At 39.5% G+C, this 26,020-nt stretch overlaps 1 non-coding gene across 1 annotated transcript; it reads right to left on the bottom strand.

Annotated features, from left to right (window-relative positions):
* Positions 1–14,968: 14,968 nt before the first annotated feature.
* Positions 14,969–15,083, bottom strand: LOC136742587 (U5 spliceosomal RNA). Its single transcript, XR_010814959.1, has one exon. It is a non-coding gene; the product is annotated as a U5 spliceosomal RNA (small nuclear RNA).
* Between the last annotated feature and the right edge of the window lie 10,937 nt (positions 15,084–26,020).

Genomic DNA, 26,020 nt, shown 5'->3' with positions numbered 1-26,020 from the left:
TGGGCGAAAATGCCTTGTTGATGCTAGAGCTCAGAGGAGAATGGGCCGACTCGATTCAAGCTGATAGAAGAGCAACTTTGACTGAAATAACCACTCGCTACAACCGAGGTATGCAGCAAAGCATTTGTGATGCCACAACACGTACAACCTTGAGGCGGATGGGCTACAACAGCAGAAGACCCCACTGGGTACCACTCATCTCCACTACAAATAGGAAAAAGAGGCTACAATTTGCACAAGCTCACCAAAATTGGACAGTTGAAGACTGGAAAAATGTTGCCTGGTCTGATGAGTCTCGATTTCAGAGTCAGAATTTGGCGTAAACAGAATGAGAACATGGATCCATCATGCCTTGTTACCACTGTGCAGGCTGGTGGTGGTGGTGTAATGGTGTGGGGGATGTTTTCTTGGCACACTTTAGGCCCCTTAGTGCCAATTGGGCATCGTTTAAATGCCACGGCCCGTTGTTTCTGACCATGTCCATCCCTTTATGACCACCATGTACCCATCCTCTGATGGCTACTTCCAGCAGGATAATGCACCATGTCACAAAGGTCGAATCATTTCAAATTGGTTTCTTGAACATGACAATGAGTTCACTGTACTAAACTGGCCCCCACAGTCACCAGATCTCAACCCAATAGAGCATCTTTGGGATGTGGTGTGTAACGTTATGTTGGGTGTATTTGGATAAGAGTATTTGGGCTCTGAGCTGAAGCACGGATCTAAAGAAGACCTCTCCCCCCCAAAGTTATCAGATTTCCTTAGCTCATCAGCTTGGAACTGGTTTGCATCAAAGTGACAGTTTTGGGGAGGATGGCACCGAGAAGAGGCCAAATAGTTTGTTATTCTGCTATGAGATGTCTGGAGAAAGGGGCCTGTGGGTGATAAAAACTCTTTGAAGTGGATGAGAGCCGAAATCCCGACATAGAGCTTCGAACCCAGGCCAACCGGCATTTCCAAAAGATGGCATGGATTGACATCAGTCATAAATCAAGCCCCCCTCCAATAGGACACTGGGGGCTGAAACCGAAATCCAATCTCAAGAACTCAGGAACCAATCACCTATTGATCTGACAGACTATAAAGGACAAACACGGCCTTTCTTTCTCTCTCTCTCTCACCTGAACCAGTAACTCGCTGCCACAGCTCAACCTGTAGCTCTGTTGCCCGAACCGGAACCAGAAACCAACCAAGTCTTTGCCGGCAACAGAAGAGTTAAACTGGGAGAAGGAGATTGAGCCGTACAAAGAATTCTTTTAAAGGACTTTATTAAATAAAGAACTTTACAGACCCACCTGATCAGTGGAGTTTTACAGCTGGACAAATGACTAAGTCGACTGAATACGAAAGTGTCAGTCATTTAAATAGCTATTTGAGTCTTAAGAAACTTGACCCTTGGAACAAACAGGGCCCTGCTTTCCTCAAAGACTTTGTCTTCAAGTAACTACGGTGGAAACCTGCTTACAAAGAAGATTTTGTGCACAACCTTGGAGCCTTCAAACCAGTGGAAAATCTGTTTGGAAACGACTCTACTTTCGCGAAACCCCAACTTCCAGGTGCATCGACTGAGTGGAAGTTCTTGGACAAAGCCGAACCGGACTGCCTTTGTTCCAAACCACACGGACCTCGTGCCGTGTGCTGTTATCTGAGCCCGAAGCCAGAGAGGCCTCTCTGCGACGAAGTTCAGATAAGTTTAACAGTTTGGAGTTCATGATTCATGACATTTGAGAAATCAATTAGAAATGTTAATCTGTGATTCATAACTCTAGAATGTGTAATATCATTTAGTTTTCTTAAATATAAATGTGTGTTGCATTAAACTGTTTTGTTGATAATTTTAGAAATAAAATCTGTCAACGCCGAGAAATATCTTCTCATTCCTGTTTAACTGTTTAGTCTGAAATTGACACAAGTTAATAGACACCAGATTATAGGTGGCCCTGCCTATCCTTAATCATTGAATAATAATCAGTTAAGGGAAATTGTGGTAACAAGTAATGATAGGATCTTTCTCTCCACCTAAACGTTAATGAGACTGATATATATATAACGAGAAGTTACCTGACATAAATACTAACCTGCGTAGTTATTTAATGTCTGACTAATAATACTAACAAGAGACTCACCTTCATCTTACTAACTGGTATTGTAGTCAATGTGTTTATAACCTCTTTTGTTTAACGATTTGTGTTACCATATGCGATCCCATGGTCTTTGATTTGGTCACGGAAGTGATTTGTCTTTGATTTGTTGATCTAGAGTTGAATTTTAATTAGTTTTTCCCTTTTGTATAATTAGTGTAGTGCTACATTTAGTCTTTGTTTTTGAATAAATTTGACAATTTATATCTTTGGAATTGGTGTCTGCGTCCAATTATTCAAGAAATTGAGTTCTACAAGATTCCAGGATTCGTGATAAGGTGATATTATAAATTCACTTCTTTAATTGAATTTTATAAGTGTACCTTACGCTACACCTTTGACCACCACGTCTTCCTCCTCCCACTGCTTGACCTCTATTGTGACCTGGATCACCTGCCGGCTCCATGTTATCGCTGTGTTGTTGAGGTGGATAGCACGCATTTCACTCGATATTCGTACCACAATGTGAAATCAATCATCAATAACCAGTTGGCAGTATTGGAAAAGCAATTACAAGGGCCTGCATACATACAGTAATGTCAAATCTGATGTGGAAGAACAATTCCTTTATCCCTCTGTTCTCCACCAGGGTTGTGCTGATCGCCTCGATTGGCAAGTTTGCAGTGTGAGGAGTGGATCCATGTCGTCGTTCCTAGGCACTTCACAGCTGTGTGGGTGGTCAGGAGCACCTGGTAGGGCCCTGTCCACCTGGGCTGTTGGGAGGACTTTCTCTTGTGTGCTTTGATATACACAGTCACCTTGCTGGAAGGGGTGGTAAACCTGCTGGGATGGTTCAGTCTGGGCGGCTTTCATCTGTGAATGGACAGCTTCGAAAGCACGTGTTAGTCCCATACAAAAAGACAACATAGCATCATCCATCAAGTGGATGTCCATTTCCCTTACAGACAATGGAGGAGTGATGGAGAGTCTCATAAGTCATCCCATAATAATCTCACACGGAGAAAGACCTGTTTTTCTCAATTTGCTGACGATTTCATTGTCATTAGGACTATAGGAAGGGGATCTGGACGTTTGAGTCCTGTTTGTTTGCATATATTAGACAGCTTATTCTTTAATATCCCATTTTGTTTCTCTACTGCTCCAGCTGACTGAGCCTGATGGGGCAGTGAAAATGTTGTTTACCTCGCAGGGCTTTGCATAGTTCCTGCACTATTGTCCCAGTGAAGTGAGTGTTCCTATCACTGGAAATTTCCCTGGAATGCGAAATCTACATATAACATCCCTTAACTGTATTTTTGCTACTTTTACTACTTCAGCCTTCCTACGGGATAGGCTTCAACCCATTTAGAACACCTATATATTATTACAAGTATATATTCATATCCACAACATTTAAGCTTTTGAACACAATCTATTTGCATATTGCAGGATTATGAGCTTGACAAATGTGGCAAGTTCTACAATATTGCTAAGCTGTTACTATAAAACCTGGGGCAAACCAATTTAAAAGACTGATGCACACATCCCCCCTTTGCCCGTGTGGCCAACACCATGCGCCACATGGGCAAACCAGGGAAAGAGTGCCTGTGAGGCAACCAATGCATTAGCAAATGTTTGAGCTCTCTTATGGAAGGTGCAGTGGCCAGTTGCAATTTCCTGGAGCTTTTACAGTGCATCTCAAATTAAATTTCATCCAGCCCCAGGTCATAAAAGTCAAACCCTAGTTACGACATACATAACACATACATTTTGTTGCTTCAAAGAGAATACAAAAGTCAGCAAAACATTATTTTTTACAAATTCAGTTTGTAAACTGTATTGTACATATATTTGTTGCGTTTTGATTTATAAACATTATACATTGTACAAATCTTAAGTGAAGGGCAATGGACTGATTCTGACTTCATGGCTGTCATTCTATTCATTTGAATAATGTGACATCTCCACTAATAGTACATTATAAATTAAACTATCAATAGAAGAATATGTGCTACTGCGGACGTCATCTGAGCAGTTTCACAATATATTGTAGATTCCTATAATCTGGAAAACCTTTAATTATAGTATTTTAACTTATTTCTCCACTGAGTCAAGCATCACTTCAGCGTAGTGGACCTCAGCATTGGTCTGTTCAAGTTGCTGTGAGGCTGTCTTTAAAGCCGCGCCCTCGGCCTACTGTGTCTCAACAAGAACACCAGCATCTTCTCCATATGGGTCAGACATCGGTTCCTTCAGGACACGATTCATAATATGCATATCTGCCATGTGGAATAAATCAGTCTGAAGACACAATGTGTGGTTCACACAACATCAGAGATCGTCCTTATAAAAGGCATCTCTATCACATTAGTTGACATTCGCACAATCTATAAGGTTTCTAGTAAAGGGACAATTCAAAATAATAATAATCTTGATTCCAATTTATCTCATTTATCAAATTATTTCAGTACAGCACTCAGCTGTCGTCAGCAGCATCATATCTCCTGTGTTTATTGAATCAGCTTTACTTCCTAGTGTAGATACTCTTTTTGTGTGGAGTTGTCAAAGTTTCAAAACAATGTGCTTATCTTTGTCCTTTTATCTAACTTAAATACCTGAGAACATTACAATAACGATTACAGCAGCTCCTTCAACACCATAGTTAATAGTAGTTGGGTAAATGATGGCAGTTATTAATCTTTGTTTCTCAATTCATTTTTTACCAATAAACCATAATTTGAAATTATTTCCATACTCCTATTATTCCTATTTTCATTATTATTAGTTTTATGCGGTTGTCATCTAGTATGTGATGTATTCGTCTGTATCAACATCAATATTATTATCATTATTAATACAAGCAGTGTAAATTACCATTCATTACACTCTTGCTCTGTTTGTAATAAGTTATGAACCCTTACACATACTTACAGTCTCTGCCTTGTCTCTGACTTCTCTCTCTCTCTCTCTCTCTCATCTCAGGCTGCTTGTCTGCTCAGGCGAACAGGGGGAGCAGAGGAGCACATACGGCCCTTGCCCCCTGCCCCCCTCTTCCTAATTGATAGGGTATTTCTGTTTGTGAAAGGACTATTTCCAAACAGTTTTATAACTTGCCATGACTATGTTTCATTAAATTAGTTATGTTACACCTTTAGTTATACCTGTAGTAACTTCATTATTTTCCCTCATATTCCAGTCAATCACCATCAGAGTCTCTCGTGGCAGTACATTTGTCTCACACAGAACAAACTCTCCTTTCTCAACCGCTTTCAATTTTGGATAACATCGCACTGCATCCCAACAGCTGTTCTTTCTCCTATTCCTAATTTCTTACAAGAAAATGCAAGTTATATTTGATCGATTTGTATTATTACTATTTATATACATTTCACTACATTATTGTAGTTAATGAATGTATTTAATCTTTGGAAAATAAGCCTTTTCATTGATCTCAATAATGATGTCCAGGTACTTCAGGAAAGCACATTTTCAAAAAATGTGTCCAGTCAATGATTTCCCCAACTAAGAACCTGCGTGGGCACTAAGACTGTCCTCCTGCGCGGCTCATGTCTTTATTGTGTCACTTCCTCCTATTGAAGTCCAATCTACACCAGTACAGGTTCAGAAGAGCTGTTCCCGAATCCAGATTGAACTGATCAATAGTTAATTTCTTACCTACACATTGTATTTAGGGATCTATTTCTAGGGATTTAAAAACTCTTCATTGTGGAACTCATAGCTTCCAAATGAGCACATCGTTAATTTCCTGGAGTATCTGGTTATCTATTTATCAATATGTAAGAAACCTTCACCGAATGTTTGTGGTTGCCTCGGATTCCTATTTCTAAATTTGGCTCTAATTCCATTTCTAACATGTTACTTTTAACTTCTGTATTCGTAAGACCTATTTAAATAACTTAATTTTGTATTATTATTTCTGTTTGCAATAGCATTCTGTGTACAGTTAAATGCTGACTTTCTTGTAGGTCTGTTATTACAACATATTTAACTGGCGTTTTTTAGCTATCATTCTGTAACTATTTGTGACTTATGACTCTCTTAGTCATATTCTGGACTATACAGTACATGAAAAAGTCAAAATATGGACATTTACCTTGCGCAAACTGAAAACGTACAAACATACAAAGAGACACATATTAATTTATATCCATAGTAAATTCAGATACCATGGTTTTGGTTGGCATGTTATATTGACCTGCAGTGTCTCAAACTACCCTTATCTAGTAATTTTCCTTCAGTATCTTGAGGACTGTCATTTATACTGAAAAACATATATATATATTTTTAATTTGTCTTCGGGGCATTCAGATTGAATTATGCCTGTTGTCTTTTCTTTCTTTTCTCTAACAAATGTTTTAAGATAGCTAGCTTTGGTTTCTCATTTCTTAATGCTTTGTATTCCTATTTTGCAAAACCGTTTTTAGGTGCTCAAGTCTATCTGAATCAAAAGTCCCATCTTCTGGAAACCTTAATTTTCTGTCACCTATTGTCCAGTCAAACGCACCGCTTCACTCCATAGTTATCATACATGTACCTTACATGTGTACCTTTAAGTGGCGGGTCGCCCGTCTTACTAGAGCTGTTCCCACACAGTAACACGTTTTCCCATTTTCTATGTATCGTTTTGTACACAACAACCAAGGCGTGCAAGCCCGCAAAATAACAATAAACGACAGGGGAGAAAACATAGCAAAAAACAAGAAAACACAAATAATACTAAATCCTATATAGGAATAACAACAAACATGCTTTTCAATGTTTGCATTTATAGAACTTGTATATAACTTAATGACTTTTCTTCATTTACCATAAACACTATAAACTTCTATAAACTATAAACACGTTATTTTATATTATCACCGGCGTATCAGATATTGAACAATTAATTAGCGCTCCTTTTTTTTTTTTTCTAATAGTAGGTCAAACCTACGCTGCAGTTTACAAACACACTTAAGCCTGCGGGAACCCAGACAGGAAAACACAGTCCTGTTCCTTCACAAACAAGAAGACACAGTCAAGTCTATGGTAACCCTAAGAAACCATGCTCCTCGGTTATTGGTGTCAATGGATCTCATTATCCTTCCGTGACCAAATCAAAGACCATGGGATCGCATATGGTAACACAAATCGTTAAACAAAAGAGGTTATAAACACATTGACTACAATACCAGTTAGTAAGATGAAGGTGAGTCTCTTGTTAGTATTATTAGTCAGACATTAAATAACTACGCAGGTTAGTATTTATGTCAGGTAACTTCTCGTTATATATATATCAGTCTCATTAACGTTTAGGTGGAGAGAAAGATCCTATCATTACTTGTTACCACAATTTCCCTTAACTGATTATTATTCAATGATTAAGGATAGGCAGGGCCACCTATAATCTGGTGTCTATTAACTTGTGTCAATTTCAGACTAAACAGTTAAACAGGAATGAGAAGATATTTCTCGGCGTTGACAGATTTTATTTCTAAAATTATCAACAAAACAGTTTAATGCAACACACATTTATATTTAAGAAAACTAAATGATATTACACATTCTAGAGTTATGAATCACAGATTAACATTTCTAATTGATTTCTCAAATGTCATGAATCATGAACTCCAAACTGTTAAACTTATCTGAACTTCGTCGCAGAGAGGCCTCTCTGCCTTCGGGCTCAGATAACAGCACACGGCACGAGGTCCGTGTGGTTTGGAACAAAGGCAGTCCGGTTCGGCTTTGTCCAAGAACTTCCACTCAGTCGATGCACCTGGAAGTTGGGGTTTCGCGAAAGTAGAGTCGTTTCCAAACAGATTTTCCACTGGTTTGAAGGCTCCAAGGTTGTGCACAAAATCTTCTTTGTAAGCAGGTTTCCACCGTAGTTACTTGAAGACAAAGTCTTTGAGGAAAGCAGGGCCCTGTTTGTTCCAAGGGTCAAGTTTCTTAAGACTCAAATAGCTATTTAAATGACTGACACTTTCGTATTCAGTCGACTTAGTCATTTGTCCAGCTGTAAAACTCCACTGATCAGGTGGGTCTGTAAAGTTCTTTATTTAATAAAGTCCTTTAAAAGAATTCTTTGTACGGCTCAATCTCCTTCTCCCAGTTTAACTCTTCTGTTGCCGGCAAAGACTTGGTTGGTTTCTGGTTCCGGTTCGGGCAACAGAGCTACAGGTTGAGCTGTGGCAGCGAGTTACTGGTTCAGGTGAGAGAGAGAGAGAAAGAAAGGCCGTGTTTGTCCTTTATAGTCTGTCAGATCAATAGGTGATTGGTTCCTGAGTTCTTGAGATTGGATTTCGGTTTCAGCCCCCAGTGTCCTATTGGAGGGGGGCTTGATTTATGACTGATGTCAATCCATGCCATCTTTTGGAAATGCCGGTTGGCACGGGTTCGTAGCTCTGTGTCGGGATTTCGGCTCTCGTCCATTTCAAAGAGTTTTTATTTCCTACAGGCCCCCTTCCCCAGACATCTCACAGCAGGGATTCCAAGCTATTTGGCCCATTCTTGGTGCCATCCTCCCAAGACTGTCACTTTGATGTAAACCAGTTCACATGCTGATGAGTTAAGGAAATCTGATAAATTTGGGGGGGAGAGGTCTTCTTTAGATCAGTGCTTCAGCTCAGAGCTAAAATGCTCTTATCAGAATACACCCAACATAACGCTACACTGGTTAATTCTGTTCTGGGAAAACCACAATCCTGCAGGTTTAATAAGTCTCTCTACACATCAGTCCCTGAGTACCTTCAACCAATGGTCATTTTGACCAATTAAGCCCAAGAATTGAGTCAATTAAGTTGTCATGGACTACCCAGTGAAGACGTGAACTCACGACTAGGTCACACTGTGAGCTCACCAGAGCAGACATTACACTGAGCTCACTGTGAGCTCACTTAGCGCTTTTCCAGCGACATGGTGCCGGTGCTGGAGCCGGAGCTGCTGCTCGGCCTGGGATCCAGCTGATCTTTTTTGAACCGGCCCGCTTTTCCACCGGTTTTGACGTCACTGGATGTGGGCGTTCCCAAGCATGGAGTAGAAGTGGAGAAACACAGCAATAGTAATCAGCACCGAGGCGACTGCGTCTTTAAACCCCATTTAACATCACAATCAAACTCATTCCGCGTCTATGGCAAATCGTAACCCTAATGTTACAAATGTTCCCTAAACACCTATTTTGCAGGATCAATAAAAAATTATTAGGATTTTTTAAACTTTTACTGACACACATAGTTAATAGCAATGTGTTATAACTTTACCGAAAATAATAATCTGTATATCTTTAATTGTTTAGACGTTATTAAGATATAATGCATCTTTCACATAGGGAACATTTGTAACATGTTAGGAAAAACAAACAAATGATTTGAAAATATTCATAATTACAGCATACAATTTGTCAGGCTTCATAACAATGGTATTTATAACATACTCTGTAAAAATCAAGCAAATAGCATTTGTGGTTCACGAGACAAAATATATACACTCACCTAAAGGATTATTAGGAACACCTGTTCAATTTCTCATTAATGCAATTATCTAACCAACCAATCACATGGCAGTTGCTTCAATGCATTTAGGGGTGTGGTCCTGGTCAAGACAATCTCTTGATATCCAAACTGAATGTCTGAATGGGAAAGAAAGGTAATTTAAGCAATTTTGAGCGTGGCATGGTTGTTGGTGCCAGACGGGCCGGTCTGAGTATTTCACAATCTGCTCAGTTACTGGGATTTTCACGCACAACCATTTCTAGGGTTTACAAAGAATGGTGTGAAAAGGGAAAAACATCCAGTATGCGGCAGTCCTGTGGGCGAAAATGCCTTGTTGATGCTAGAGGTCAGAGGAGAATGGGCCGACTGATTCAAGCTGATAGAAGAGCAACTTTGACTGAAATAACCACTCGTTACAACCGAGGTATGCAGCAAAGCATTTGTGAAGCCACAACACGTACAACCTTGAGGCGGATGGGCTACAACAGCAGAAGACCCCACCGGGTACCACTCATCTCCACTACAAATAGGAAAAAGAGGCTACAATTTGCACAAGCTTACCAAAATTGGACAGTTGAAGACTGGAAAAATGTTGCCTGGTCTGATGAGTCTCGATTTCTGTTGAGACATTCAGATGGTAGAGTCAGAATTTGGCGTAAACAGAATGAGAACATGGATCCATCATGCCTTGTTACCACTGTGCAGGCTGGTGGTGGTGGTGTAATGGTGTGGGGGATGTTTTCTTGGCACACTTTAGGCCCCTTAGTGCCAATTGGGCATCGTTTAAATGCCACGGCCTACCTGAGCATTGTTTCTGACCATGTCCATCCCTTTATGACCACCATGTACCCATCCTCTGATGGCTACTTCCAGCAGGATAATGTACCATGTCACAAAGGTCGAATCATTTCAAATTGGTTTCTTGAACATGACAATGAGTTCACTGTACTAAACTGGCCCCCATAGTCACCAGATCTCAACCCAATAGAGCATCTTTGGGATGTGGTGGAACGGGAGCTTCGTGCCCTGGATGTGCATCCCACAAATCTCCATCAACTGCAAGATACTATCCTATCAATATGGGCCAACATTTCTAAAGAATGCTTTCAGCACCTTGTTGAATCAATGCCACGTAGAATTAAGGCAGTTCTGAAGGCGAAAGGGGGTCAAACACAGTATTAGTATGGTGTTCCTAATAATCCTTTAGGTGAGTGTATATATATATAATCAAAGCTATCAGACTATAGCAGCCGGTGTATGAAGACACATACGATTATACAGCATTATTTGGCAGCTTCGCAAGACCTAATTTGAAACGTTGTTGGTAAGTTAGATAATTAGTGGGGACCCTCTATTTGCAGTTCTTCCCCTCCATAATTGCTAAAATAAAGTTTTACTGACATTTTATTGACCCTACCACTGCATAGGGCACATCTGTAACATGAACGCTACTGAATGGCACATACATTGAAAACTACGGAGAACTGAGACAAATCCACTTTACACTTCGTAAATAATCTTAAAACGTTTCCAACCAAGGCAACACCCACTTGAAATACGTTCATTCTCATTTTTGGTAAACAAAAAGAGAGATTGTTACATATGTTCCCTATGATGCATCTACAGAGAGAGAGAGACAGACAGACACTAACTCTCTCTCTCTCTCTCTCTCTCTCTCTCTCTCTCTCTCTCTCAGCTGGGAGTGTGTGGGAGGGGTCTGCAGTGAGCGGGAGTGCTGCTGAGAGCTCTGTCCTTTGGCTGCGTTTTTTTGTTGCTTTACTTTTTTCAGTTTGTTTATTTTGTCTTCTGTTTTCAGTGCTTTTCTTATTGTGGGGGAACAGGGGAGGGGAGGGGGGAGTACCGGTAGTTCTTCCCGGGTCGGGGGGTCGGACCCCCTGAATGCGTCTTTTGAAAAACTGACCCGACGCCATGGAGTCAAGATCGCTCCGGTGCAGTTCTGCCCCCTAGAGCAGTGTGTGTTAGCGGTTGGGGAGGTAGCAGGGTGTGAAAATATCAAGTCTGCTGCCATTGTTATCTTCTTAAAAACCACTGATCTGCTCAATCAGCTAGTGGCTAATGGCACAGTGTTAGACGACACTTTCACCCCGGTGTTGCCGCTCGCTGCTCCTGCCCGGAAGGTAACGCTGTCTAACGTCCCTCCGTTCATCCGCACCGGCTCGGGCAGCTGATGTCCGGCATTAAGAGGGTCCCGCTGGGCTGCAAAGCCCCGCAACTGAAACACGTCGTGTCCTTCCGAAGGCAGCTGTATATGATCCTCAATAACATCAATGAGGATCTTAATGTCTCCGAAGTTGGATCTCTCTTGCTGCCACCACCACGAAGATTGCTCTTTAGTAATGTTGGAAAGTCAAAGACAGCAACCGTCAGGGTTCTTGCATATGACGTATTCGTGCTGCACCTCTCTGCAAGGATCCAGGACAGTTTGTCAATGTAAACTCCAGTGCCTGGGAATATTTCCACCTAAAAGACAATGGTAAATAAAAAACAAGTTTATCCCCAAACTATTCTTATATTATGTTAAGTGGAATACATTATCAGTAAGGCTGTGATTTTGTTACAGAAATGTGTTATTAAAGACCACAGTATGTCTCAATTCTAAGTTTATTAATTTACACACATAATAAAGTCAGTGAATCTGTGACACCCATAATTCAATTACATTCTTATTATCAACTATAACTATGAATATAACTGATAATGTAGCATCATTAGATTGTTTACAACCAATATTTGTTTTCAATATATATATTTTTACCTTGTCTTTGTAATATTGTAGACCAAGAGTGTTATACCTGTTTTGGTGATTCTTTGTCAGATTCAGAACAATTTGCTGTGGGGCTGTCAGAACCACTTGATGGTGACACACTTTTGTCTTCATTGCTGATAAATGTGGCTTTTGTTACAATTTTTTTCAGATTGTCCAAAAGGTCTGGAATCTCTGGAGAAAAAAACCTTAGTATTAAATGATAATCATTTCTAGTAATATATTTAATACAAAGTGAAAACAAAACCATCAATGCCTGCAATTATACTTGAGAGACTTGCTCTATGTTATTGGCAAACTGACCTTTTTGTGGGTCATTAACATTAGCTACAAAAAAAATAAAAAAGATAAAATACAAGAATTACCAGGTCTAATGTAATGCATATAGTCATTAATGTAGGATTATGAAGTTATGTTGAAAAACTTTATTTAATAATCAGTATTATTAAACTATTAGACAGTGCACATTAAGAGTCTGTATTGTGGTTCTAGATTACTTCAGTATGATCAACTATAATACATTACTCTGGAATCTAAATTACTGAAGAATAACATTTATCAAGGTAAGGAATTATTTGCTATAAATAAAAAAACTTACCATCAACCATACGGTTTCGAAGACATTGGTTTTCATTTTTAAGTCTTGTGTTTTCCTTTTCGAGCTGCTTAACTTTTTGCTGTAGCTCAACTTCACTGGACTCTTTAAATGTCTGTAGAATATGACGGGATCTAATTCTTGAAGCTCCATCGGTTTTCTTTCTTATTTTGTGCTGTATTCAGAGAGGAAAAGAGTTTAAAATGAAAATATATATATATATGAATATGATTAAAAAAAAACAATCCTGCAATACATTTATTTAATATTTGCAGTAATTATCTCACCGGTAACTGTGGTTCATCAAGGTCACTATCATCTGAAATTTGAAGTTTTTTGTTTGGTTTAGGTACTCTCTTCATTTTAGGACAGGGCATTTTTGTTAGGTCATTAAGTTTTCTTCTTAGTTCGCCTTCTTTTCCTAAAATAAAAATAAAATAAATAAAACCCTGCATTATGTCCACAGATATTTGGGGATTATATTTATTTGTCATAAAAATACTGTGCTTTGACCATACAAATTAAGATGAACAGCCAACACTGAATCAAAACTGAAGTTAAATTATATCTGGTTTAATTTATTTTGTGATTTGGGGGATTTTATTGTATAGCACAACACACAATAAATCGTTCTTACAAATGCCAGTCAAGTATGACGAGTTTTAGCGCCCTCACCACCACCTACCATGTTATAAGAGTATGTTAGAAGTACAACACATTAATAACTTAAACATTCATTTCAAATATACTGTGATTGTATATATCAAATAGCATGTAAAGACTTTAATGTTTTTTTTTTAAATAAACATTGTTACCAGTCATAATGATCTGCGCTTCATGGACAGGCCATCCACCTTTTGGAGGTTTGTTCGTGTCTCTCCACTCTGCTCTGAAGTTTCGAGTCGTCTCTTCGTCATCATCAGCAATGCTGAATAAATCAAAATTGCGAAAGCAAGCAGTGGGAATCACGCTGTAAGAGTCTTTGTCGACCCCGCTTTCCCACTTCACCAACGCGTGCATCACCGCCATACTACCTTCACCTTCTCGTCCGTTTTTTCTGCGCGTTTTTCCCCCGACAAGTCACGGCACAAAAAACAGTCCCGCTCTGCATTCTGGTACTTGGCGTTCTTAATAACACCAACAGGGTGTAATCGCATAGACCACTCGAGTATAAAGTACTACATATCCCATCAGTTACTGTTTTTTTTCATTTTCTGAAACTGCAATTTAGCACTTTCAACTGTTTCTTAGTGATTCCTAGAATTACTAACCGGTATTGTAGTCAATGCGTTTATAACCTTTTTTGTTTAACGATTTGTGTGTTATCCTATGTGATCCCATGGTCTTTGATTTGGTCACGGAAGTGATTTGTCTTTGATTTGTTGATCTAGAGTTGAATTTTAATTAGTTTTTCCCTTTTGTATAATTAGTGTAGTGCTACATTTAGTCTTAGTTTTTAAATAAATTTGACAATTTATATCTTTGGAATTGGTGTCTGCGTCCAATTATTACAGAAATTGAGTTCTACAAGACTCCAGGATTCGTGCTAAGGTGATACTATGAATTCACTTCTTTAATTGAAATGTATAAGTGTACCTTACGCTACATATATGTATGTATGTATGTATGTCCAATTGCTTTGACAATACAAATGAATTGAATTGAGAGGGAGAGAGAGAGAGAGAGAGAGAGAGAGAGACAGACAGACAGACAGACTGACAAACAGAAAAACAGACAGACACAGACACACACACACACAGAGCCAGCCAGCTCAGCGATGACATCACGAGCCTCTCTCAGCTGACTGCTATGACATCACAGAGCACGTACATTCCGTTGCTTGCCGTCTGTCAACCACTCAGTCACTGCCAGCCAGACTGGCTGGCTGGCTGGATGGGGGGGCTGCTTGCTGCTGCTGCGTACCTTAGCAAGCTTATTTGCTTGACCGGCCTTCCTACTCCTCTGCCCACATGCCCACCTATGCCCGATCTGCTGTTCACCTGGATCACAGCTCCGCCCCAACAAGGCAGAGCCCCCCAAGAATGGTACAAACTCACCCACGATCCCCTCCACGGAAAGCTTTAGCAAAAGGCAAAAGCGTTATACGTAATGAAGAGGAACCCGAGTCCAAGACGCATCCGACCAGCCATACATATTTGTGTGTATTAAAGATCACATTTTCTTACATTTAGTTTTTCTGTACTTTATTACATCTTATTGTGATTTATAAAAGTATTGTTTCTTTTCCATATGTATGTATGTATGTGTGTGTGTGTGTGTGTGTGTGTGTGTGTGTCTGTCTCTGTGTGAAAGTTAGTGTGTGTGTCTGTACGTGTGTGCCTGTCTCTGTGTGAAAGTGTGTGTGTGTGTGTGTGTGTGTGTGTGTGTGTGTGTGTGTGTGTGTGTGTGTGTATGTCTCTCTGTGAAAGTGTGTGTGTGGGTGTGACAGTGTGTGTGAGTGTCTGTCTGTCATGTAACTCGCACATCTGTGATGGCACCATTTTTGCAGAAGAGATGTACACATTTTGGAGCAACATATGCTGCCATCCAGACATCATCTTTTCCAGTGACGTCCCTGCATTTTCAAACAGATCACATTTTATTACACTTTGTTTATCTGTACCTTATTACATCTTATTGTGATTTATACTTGTAATGTTTCTTTTCCATATATATGTATGTACAGTGGGGGAAAAAAGTAATTGATCCCCTGCTGATTTTGTACGTTTGCCCACTGACAAAGAAATGATCAGTCTATAATTTTAATGGTAGGTGTATTTTAGCAGTGAGAGACAGAATAACAACAAGAAAATCCAGAAAAATGCATTTCAAAAAAGTTATAAATTGATTTGCATGTTAATGAGGGAAATAAGTATTTGACCCATTTTCAATGCCCTGGCTTAGGGAAGGAGGTTCTCACCCATGATTTGACGGTACATGGCCCCGTCCATCGTCCCTTTGATGCGGTGCAGTTGTCCTGTCCCCTTAGCAGAAAAACAGCCCCAAAGCATAATGTTTCCACCTCCATGTTTGATGGTGGGAATGGTGTTCTTGGGGTCATTCCTCCTCCTCCAAACACGGCGAGTTGAGTTGATGGCAAAGAGCTTGATTTTGGTCTCATCTGAGACCACTTTCACCCAGTTCTCCTCTGAATCATTCAGATGTTCATTGGCAAACTTCAGACGGGTCTGTACATGTGCTTTCTTGAGCAGGGGGACCTTGCGGGCGCTGCAGGATTTCAGTCCTTCACGGCATAGTGTGTTACCAATTGTTTTCTTGGTGACTATGGTCCCAGCTACCTTGAGATCATTAACAAGATCCTCCCATGTAGTTCTGGGCTGATTCCTCACCGTTCTCATGATCATTGAAACTCCACGAGGTGAGATCTTGCATGGAGCCCCAGACTGAGGGAGACTGACAGTTATTTTGTGTTTCTTCCATTTGCGAATAATCGCACCAACTGTTGTCACCCTCTCACCAAGCTGCTTGGTGATGGTCTTGTAGCCCATTCCAGCCTTGTGTAGGTCTACAATCTTGTCCCTGACATCCTTGGACAGCTCTTTGGCCATGGTGGAGAGTTTGGAATCTGATTGATTGATTGCTTCTGTGGACAGGTGTCTTTTATACAGGTAACGAGCTGAGATTAGGAGCACTCCCTTTAAGAGAGTGCTCCTAATCTCAGCTCGTTACCTGTATGAAAGACACCTGGGAGCCAGAAATCTTGCTGATTGATAGGGGATCAAATACTTATTTCCCTCATTAACATGCAAATCAATTTATAACTTTTTTGAAATGCGTTTTTCTGGATTTTCTTGTTGTTATTCTGTCTCTCACTGCTAAAATACACCTACCATTAAAATTATAGACTGATCATTTCTTTGTCAGTGGGCAAATGTACAAAATCAGCAGGGGATCAAATACTTTTTTCCCTCACTGTATGTATGTATGTATGTATGTATGTAAGTGTGTGTGTGTCTGTCTCTGTGTGAAAGTGTGTGTGTGTGTCTGTCTGTGAAAGTGATTGTGTGTGAAAGTGTGTGTGTCTGTCTGTCTGTCTGTGAAAGTGTGTGTGTGTGTGTGTGTGTGTGTGTGCGTGTGTCTGTCTGTCTGTGAAAGTGTGTGTTTGTGTGTGTATGGGTGTGACAGTGTGTATGAGTGTCTGTCATGTAACTCGCACATCTGTGAGGGCACCATTTTTGCAGAAAGAGATGTACACATTTTGGAGCAACATATGCTGCCATCCAGACATCGTCTTTTCCAGGGACGTACCTGCATTTTTCAGCAGGATAACGCCAAACCACATTCTGCCCAGATTTCAAGCGCATGGTTGCATAGGCAGAGAGTGCGGGTGCTAGCATGGCCTGCCTGCAGTCCTGACCTGTCTCCGAATTGAGAATGTGTGGCGCACTATGAAGTGCAAATTAAGACAACGAAGGCCCTGTGCAGTTGCGCAGCTGAGGAAATGCATAATGGATGAATGGGGGAAAATCCCGCTTGCTAAACTTAACCAAGTGGTGTCTTCAGTGCCCAAGTGCTTAATAAGTGTTATTAAAAGAAAAGGTGATGTTACATAGTGGTAAACAGTCGACTGTCCCAACTTTCTTGGTTTCTTTTCACTGCTAATGAGATGCTGTAGAGTGAGTTAGTTATATTGCTTTCAGGAGCTCTAATCGTATTGATGAGTTCATGCAGCATTTGTAATTGAATTTCAAAAAGAAATCTTTGCTGTCTGGCCTGTGTGTATGAGATGTACTCTGTCAATCTTTGGCTAACAACTGAAACATTGGTAGAACAGAAATGGCAACATAAAAAAGAAAAGTACATTTTAAAAGAGCACATTAAATAGGATGAATATACAGTTTTTTACAATCACTTTGTCACTCATTTCAGAACCTTGATGTCATTTTTCAAAACTAGACACAAAACTCAAAACGGTCATCACTTGTAACACAGGCTGTCCAATGTTCAAAACATTGCATTGTGCATTCATATCTTTAAAGAAACCTAGCACTTGCAGACTTGTTGGTTCAAATAACTCATTTATCATGAAATACCATAGTAACATAGTAACACAGAAGATACCGATAGTTTCACTGTGTAGTTGTTCGTACAATCATTAAATATTGTAGTACAAAATATGTGATACATGTTTCATTATGGTACTACACATAAATACATCACTGTAAAAGGACTAGTAGAGAGAATACTACAGACACAGTGGAATCATTGAACAAAATCTGAAATGTATTGATGCAATACAATCAAATCACACCATAGGTTTCTTTGAATCCATGCAACAATAATTAGCTACAAAAACGAACAAAACTACAGTAAAATGTCAACTGCAGTGTTCCTCACCTGGCTTAGTGTAAAAAGCAAAACAAAGGATTGATTACTGTACTTCTAAATTTCCATCAGCCCTGTGTTCAGGTTCAGGTTCTCACAACCATTTTTCACAAGAGGCATCTTGAAACTGAACATACCTGAACATACTCAGTCATCAGCTGCTTCACTCTGTCTGCATTTCTTTCAAAAGGCACACTATACTCTGTGCTACACATTGGTATGCAGTATACAGTCATTTGACAATTGAGAGTAGCCTAATGTTTAGTGCATGCTGAAGACTTGCTGCTTCTCAGTACGGACATTTCTGATGATTGAGGCCACAGTTGATCCTGAGTTGATTCTGAGGTTTGATTGAATCATTGTAGCTGCCTCAGTCATGGTCATGCCATGATTTACAACATGTTCTACAACTATTTCTCGGATTTCACTGGACACTATTTGCTGTTGCTGCCGCTGTCTGGTCCGTGGCCTTGTCCTCTACCACGTTCCCCCAACACCTCTCAAATGAGGCCCATGGCTGCCTCTCTGGTGAGGCCTAAGCCCTCCTCTATGACGAGGCCCACGACCACCTCTCAGAAGGGGTGCATGTCCCCTTCCATTCCTTTGACCACCACGTCTTCCTCCTCCCACTGCTTGACCTCTATTGTGACCTGGATGACCTGCCGGCTCCATGTTATCACTGTGTTGCTCGGGTGGATAGCACTCATTTCACTCGATACTCGTACCACAATGTGAAATCAATCATCAATAACCAGTTGGCAGTATTGGAAAAGCAATTACAAGGGCCTGCATACATACAGTAATGTCAAATCTGATGTGGAAGAACAATCATCTTCAACCAGGTTGGAGCGTTAGTTGCAATGCCTTTAATACACGCAGCGTGGAGAGGAACAGTGATTCAAGAAGATCCCAAAGTCGCTCTGCCTTCATTTTAACAGTCAGAGCTTTTATACACAAAAATCAAAGAGCTGGTTATAATCAGAAAGTCATTACTATGTTATCTTAAAAGTTAGCTAAGCAGAATTTATATCATTATAGGACAGAGTTCATAGATCAACACATGGATTAGGGAGCAGGCACTTCAATCATACTGTTTGACATTGTCTCCAAGATTCTCATCGTAAATAACAAGCAGAAATCAAACTACCTTCTGGCCTGACCTTCTAGCTTGACCTTATCTTTCTTAAGTATACAAGAGAGAAAAACAGGTATTAGAGAAAGAATTTCTAACTTTCCTTCCACACTGAAAACATGGTGTGGAAAAGTGCTACATGATGATGAATGATGATGAAATATTACATCCATAGATAATGTAGTCCAACTGGTTCATGCTCCTCGGTTATTGGTGTCAATGGATCTCATTATCCTGAAACTTTCATGATCGAAACATGGAATACTGTTCGTCAGTTTCCATAAAACTATGAATTAAGAGTAATGCAACAGTCACTTATCATTTTGAGCAGCTGTATCAATTGATAGTTAGATCTTTGTAATGAAATGAATAGACAGTGATCTCAGATGTAATGTGTGAATTGCATTTTGAAATGGTAATACTTTGACGTTAAGTTGTATCATTTTAGTTCAATGAACAAATGATCTGAGGTTGATGTGTATTGTATCCAAGCAATTGAAAAATGTGCATTTTGATCATCGGGTGTGAGTTTAGTGTCTAGAGTTTTGAAAAATGACATCAAGGTTCTGAAATGAGTGCCAAAGTGATTGTAAAAAAGTGTAATATCAGGGGACAGTGGCTATTACTGATCTGGCCTTCCGTGGCCTCTGTATTAATGTAACAGGTCACATTGTATGTGTACACTGATACTTGATAGTATAATATAGTACAAGTAAAAAACATACATAGGTATCATAGAAGTATTTTGCAGAAATGATTAAGGATAGTTATCAAAATGGAGAGGAAATGCTAAATCCAGTCTCCCCAGGCTGAGCTTCTATTGCTACACCTGCTAAGTGGCTGCTGGCCCCACTATATGGATAGAGCCACACCAAGTACAAGAGTCTCCCCATTGCTATTTATATCTCCCTATCCAGTCTTCTATACGTGTCAGGTATACAAGTGTGTGTGTGTGTGTGTGTGTGTGTCTGTCTGTCTGTCTGTCTGTGAAAGTGTGTGTGTGTGTGTGTGTGAAAGTGTGTGTGAGTGTCTGTCTGTCTGTCTGTCATGTAACTTGCACATCTGTTAGGGCACCATTAATGCAGAGATGTACACATATTGTTTATTTTCCATATATATGTATGTATGTATGTATGCATGTCCAATTGCTTTGACAATACAAATGCACTGAATTGAGACAGAGAGAGAGAGAGAGAGAGAGAGAGAGAGAGGTGCTAAGGCACATTTGTAACATAAATTAGGGAACATTTGAAACATGCTTAGGGAACATTCATAAGAACATAAGAACATAAGAAAGTTTACAAACGAGAGGAGGCCATTCGACCCATCATGCTCGTTTGGTGTCCATTAATATCTAAGTGATCCATGGATCCTATCCCGTCTATTTTTAAATGTTCCCAAACTTTCAGCTTCTACCACTTTCCATCTTGAATGCCTTGAAGCCCAATTTCCATTTGTTGTCCCCTGGTGCGTGTGTCCCTGCTGATCTGGAAAAGCTCCTCTAGTTTGAGGAACCTTTCATGATTTTGAAGACTTGGATCAAGTCCCCACGTAATCTCCTCTGTTCCAGGGTGAAAAGGTTCAGTTCCCTCAGTCTCTCCGAGTAGGACTTTCCCTTCAGACCTGGAATAAGTCTGGTTGCTCTCCTCTGAACTGTCTCTAAAGCAGCAATATCCTTCTTGAAGTGTGGTGCCCAGAACTGTACACAGTATTCCAGATGAGGTCTAGCGCATTGTACAGTCTTAACATTACTTCCCTTGTTTTAAATTCTACACTTTTGACGATATACCCTAGCATTCTGTATGCCTTTTGTATTGCTTCCCCACATTGTTTGGATGGAGAAAGTGAATCCACATAGATTCCTAGGTCTTTCTCATGCATTACTTCATCTATATCTGTACCTCCCATAGTGTAATTATAGTGGACATTTTTGTTTTACTGCATGTATTACCTTGCACTTGTCCACATTGAATTTCATTTGCCAGGTGTCAGCCCACAACTGAATTTATCTAAGTTCCTCTGAATAGCATGTGCTGCCAAGATTGTATCTGCTAAGCCACCTATTTTAGTATCATCTGCAAATTTGACAAGGTTGCTAAGTATCCCAGAGTCCAGATCATTAATATAGATTAGAAAAAGCAAAGGCCCTAGTACTGATCCCTGTGGAACTCCACTAACAACCTCACTCCAGTTAGAAGTGACTCCTCTAATATGTTTCCTATACATCAACCAGTTCATAATCCATCTACTTACATGACCCTGAATGCCTACAGCTTCCAATTTGAGGATCAGTCTTTGGTGTGGAACCTTATCAAAAGCTTTTTGGAAATCTAAGTATATCATATCATATGCTTTCACGTGATCTACAGCTGCAGTTGCATGTTCAAAAAAATGTATTAAGTTAGTAAGACATGATCTGCCTCGTCTAAACCCATGTTGACTATCTCCAAGAATATGGTTTTCATTGAGATGCTCCTCTATTTTCTGTCTAATCATTTTTTCCAACATTTTACAGGTGATGCAGGTGAGACTGATTGGTCTGTAATTTCCTGGCTCAGTTTTGTCCCCTTTCTTGTGGATTGGTATGAAATTTGCTGTCTTCCAGTCAGTGGGAACATCCCCTGTTCTAAGTGTCATTTGAAATAATCGAGTTAACGGCCTATACATAATTTCCCTCATTTCTTTAAGTACTGTTTGAAATATCCCATCTGGCCCAGGTGATTTGTTTGATTTTAATTCTGCTAGTCCCTTTAGTACCTCCTCCTCATTTATCCTGATCTCTCTTAGGGTTTGACTGGATTGATTGTCAACCTGTGGCATGTCATCTGTTTTTTCTTTTGTAAAAACCTCTGTGAAATACTCATTTAGAATATTTGCCACATCTTGTTCGTTTTCCAAGATACCTCCATTTTTGCCCTTTATCTGTTTCACCTCCTCCTTAATTGACCGCTTGCTGTTGTAATTTTGAAAAAAGCTCATTGCATTGGTTGTAGCTCCAAGAGCTATGTTTCTTTCTATTTCCCTCTTTGCTTTCCTGATCCCTTTCTTAAGATCTCTTTGCAGCTCAACATATTCTATGTATTTTGTTTCATCACCATCCCTTTTGTATGTGCTATACAACATTTTCTTCCTCTTTATATTTTTTTGCATGCCTCTGGTGTATGTATGTATGTATGTATGTATGTATGTATGTATGTATGTATGTATGTATGTGTGGAAGGAAAGTTAGAAATTCTTTTCTCACAACTGTTTTTCTCTCTTGTATACTTAAGAAAGATAAGGTCAAGCTAGAAGGTCAGGAGGCCATAAGGTATTTTGATTTCTCTTTGTTATTTACAATGAGAACCTTGGAGACAATGTCAAACAGAATGACCTACGTGCCTGTTCCCTAATACCATGTATAGACCTATGAACTCTGTTCGATAATGATATATGTTCTGCTTAGTTAGCCTTTAAGATAACATAGTAATGACTTTCTAGCATGTATGTATGTATGTATATATATATGTATGAATGTATGTATGTCCAATTGCTTTTGACAATACAAATGAATTGAGAGGGAGAGAGAGAGAGAGAGAGAGAGACAGACAGACAGACTGACAAACAGAAAAACAGACACACACACAAACACACACACACACAGAGCCAGCCAGCCCGCCAGCCAGCCAGTCAGCCAGCCAGCTCAGCGATGACATCACGAGCCTCTCTCAGCTGACTGCTATGACATCACAGAGCACGTACATTCCGTTGCTTGCCGTCTGTCAACCACTCAGTCACTGCCAGCCAGACTGGCTGGCTGGCTGGATGTGGGGGCTGCTTGCTGCTGCTGCGTACCTTAGCAAGCTTATTTGCTTGACCGGCCTTCCTACTCCTCTGCCCACATGCCCACCTATGCCTCTACTCCAAGATACTTATACAATAGAAAAACTATGGTAATAATAATATAGCCCAAGACAAAAAATATTAATCTTTCTAGACTGTATTAAAGTTCAGCACTTCGGAAAAATAGAATTATTTTGTATTTCAATAAAACAAAAATTATTACTGGTATCCACACACCCAACCAATGTAAATGTCACGGACGGTGTTAATTAGCTCCTTAATCACCATTATTTATTATATTTATATTTCACTTCACTTTATGCAATATGGCTTGTGTATTTTGTTTGGTTCTATATTGCCATTATTTTGTGTGTTGATTATCTTTCACTTTATTGTTTAATTTGTTATTCACTTAGTATTATTTTGATTGTTTGCACGCGTGCCTTATTATTTTTGTTTCTTCTTTCTTTCACAACTCACCTGGGTCCACCTGCACTCTTCACACGCGTCCCCACTTAATCACCCTGCCCTGGGAGAGGAGAGGATTATCTGCTGTAGTCCACTTTCCAATGTGGGAGGTCTCTGCGGCTCATATCTCATTCAATTATTTATTCATTTATCCTACATCAAGTTTATTTATTTTCCCACGTTTCATTCAATCACCATCAGAAGCTCTCTGTGCTAAAAGTGGCAGCACATTTGTCTCACACACATCAAACTCACCTTTTCCTGCTTCCCAAGCCTTATCAACTTACTCAGACCCTCGTCAACTTACTCAAACCCTCTTCAACTTTGGTTAACATTGCTCTGCATTCTAACAGCTATTCTTTCTCCTATTCTTAATTTCTTACAAGAAATGTATTCAGGTTTTTTTATCAATATGTTTTATTTATATTTATACAGATGTCACTCCATTATTCGTTTATTGAAGTCATATATGTACCTAACAAAATATTAGCCAATAGGCCATTGATCTCAATAATGATTCCCATAATCCTAGGACACCTTCTCTTTTACTCTCCCTTTCCATTCTTACTTTTCTCCTGTAAAGCATTTTATATTACTTGAGCTTACTTATTCTATAGTTGTAATCTTATACTTCTGCGGTATCTTACCCTTTTCCTACATCACTCATCTTAAAACCATGGTCTACTTTGACTTTCATTTCAGGTATTATATGCTAGGCACCAATAACCAAACATTTTCTGAAAGACTGTAACATGTCACCAGACTGTTTACATTCTCCTGCTTTCACAGGCTGTCAGGGCTGCACCAGGCTCTCTTCTAGCCTTTCGTTTCCTTGAATTTGACTTTTGACAGAGCTTGTCCATAACATGATGTTTAACAAACAAATTCTGGTTCTTCTTGTGGAGACACCATGACTATTTATGTATTACTATTATTATCCATCTGTTTATTCAATGTATATTTTGGATTACTTTTCTTATAATAGTCTTTCTTTCTGATTTCTGATGCTTGAGGCACTCTGTATAGAGCCAAAGATCCTCATGAATATGATAAATCTGTTGTTACATTTTTAAATATAATTCTAAAATGATTGCCAAAACATAGACATTTACCTTATATCACCTTCAAACTATACATATACATAAACACACAAAGCACATACACATTGATATCTAAAGATAATTCAGATATCCGATCTGTGGCATGTTTTATTGACCCTGCAGTGTCTCAAACAGCCCTTATAACTTATTATTTAAGCTTATGATTATTTAGAATAAAATGTCAAATAATCCCACTCGATTATTTCATTATTTCACTATCTCAGTTTTCTTGATCCATTGTGAAAAAGTTCTGTTATTTCCTCCTCATCTGTAGAGGCTACATTAGCCCACTCCCCGGTCTGATATTCTCGTAGTAACTGTATCCAAATGTTGGGCGGACATTTAGCCTTCACGATGATGTGTACATCGTGCGGGTGAAGGAGGTGAATAACCATCTTTTCATCTAGAATATCCCAAAAAGTTGTGTTACCCTGGTTTGGTTTTAATTTTGGGAGGGACGCCCATATCATTTCTTTTTCTCCTGGGGAGAAGGGGACATGGGTTTTAGTCGTATAGACTATTGATTGACCTTCCTCTTTACTCTGTCTAGTTTTGACTTGCATGGGTGCAGCTGGGACCGTTTTCAGAGCGGTCAGATCTGGATACAATGTATTATTATAACCAAAATCAGTGATTGATTTATATTCCGGATTATATGGGGGAGGAGCGCTAGCAAAACCTCCTTTTTCATATTCCCATGCTTTGCGATCTAAATCATCCCAATCGGGCCTGTCGTCCTTGGAGTGATCTGTGTCGCGACGCGCTCCTAACACGGCAGCACATCGCGCACCTACACCTTCACCTTTTCTGACCACTTTTCTTGCCCTTCTAATTTGCCTTGTAGTTCTATTAATTCTATCGTATTTTTCACAACTTCTTCTCTCAATTCACATTACTGTTTATGATGATCTTCCATTTCTGTTATTTTCTTTTCTTGATTCTCACCAACCTGACACAATATCACAATTCCTTTCTCTGTCTTATCTGGTTGTTGTTGCTTCCACCAGTCCCGGTGCTCCTTCGGAGACCAGTCTTTCTCCCAACTTCCTTCCAACATTTTCTTCTCTACATTCTGTTTTTTTATTTCTCAAAAAACCAATAATGCTGGTGTCACTCACTGTGACGATTTATCTGAAATATTACATTATTATATATTATATTATGTATATATATTATAATAAAAACAAACACTCCAGTA

The sequence above is a fragment of the Amia ocellicauda genome, unplaced genomic scaffold (assembly GCF_036373705.1).
Source record: "Amia ocellicauda isolate fAmiCal2 unplaced genomic scaffold, fAmiCal2.hap1 HAP1_SCAFFOLD_74, whole genome shotgun sequence".
Lineage (NCBI taxonomy): Eukaryota > Metazoa > Chordata > Actinopteri > Amiiformes > Amiidae > Amia > Amia ocellicauda.
This window is presented reverse-complemented; position numbering and strand designations above follow the sequence as displayed.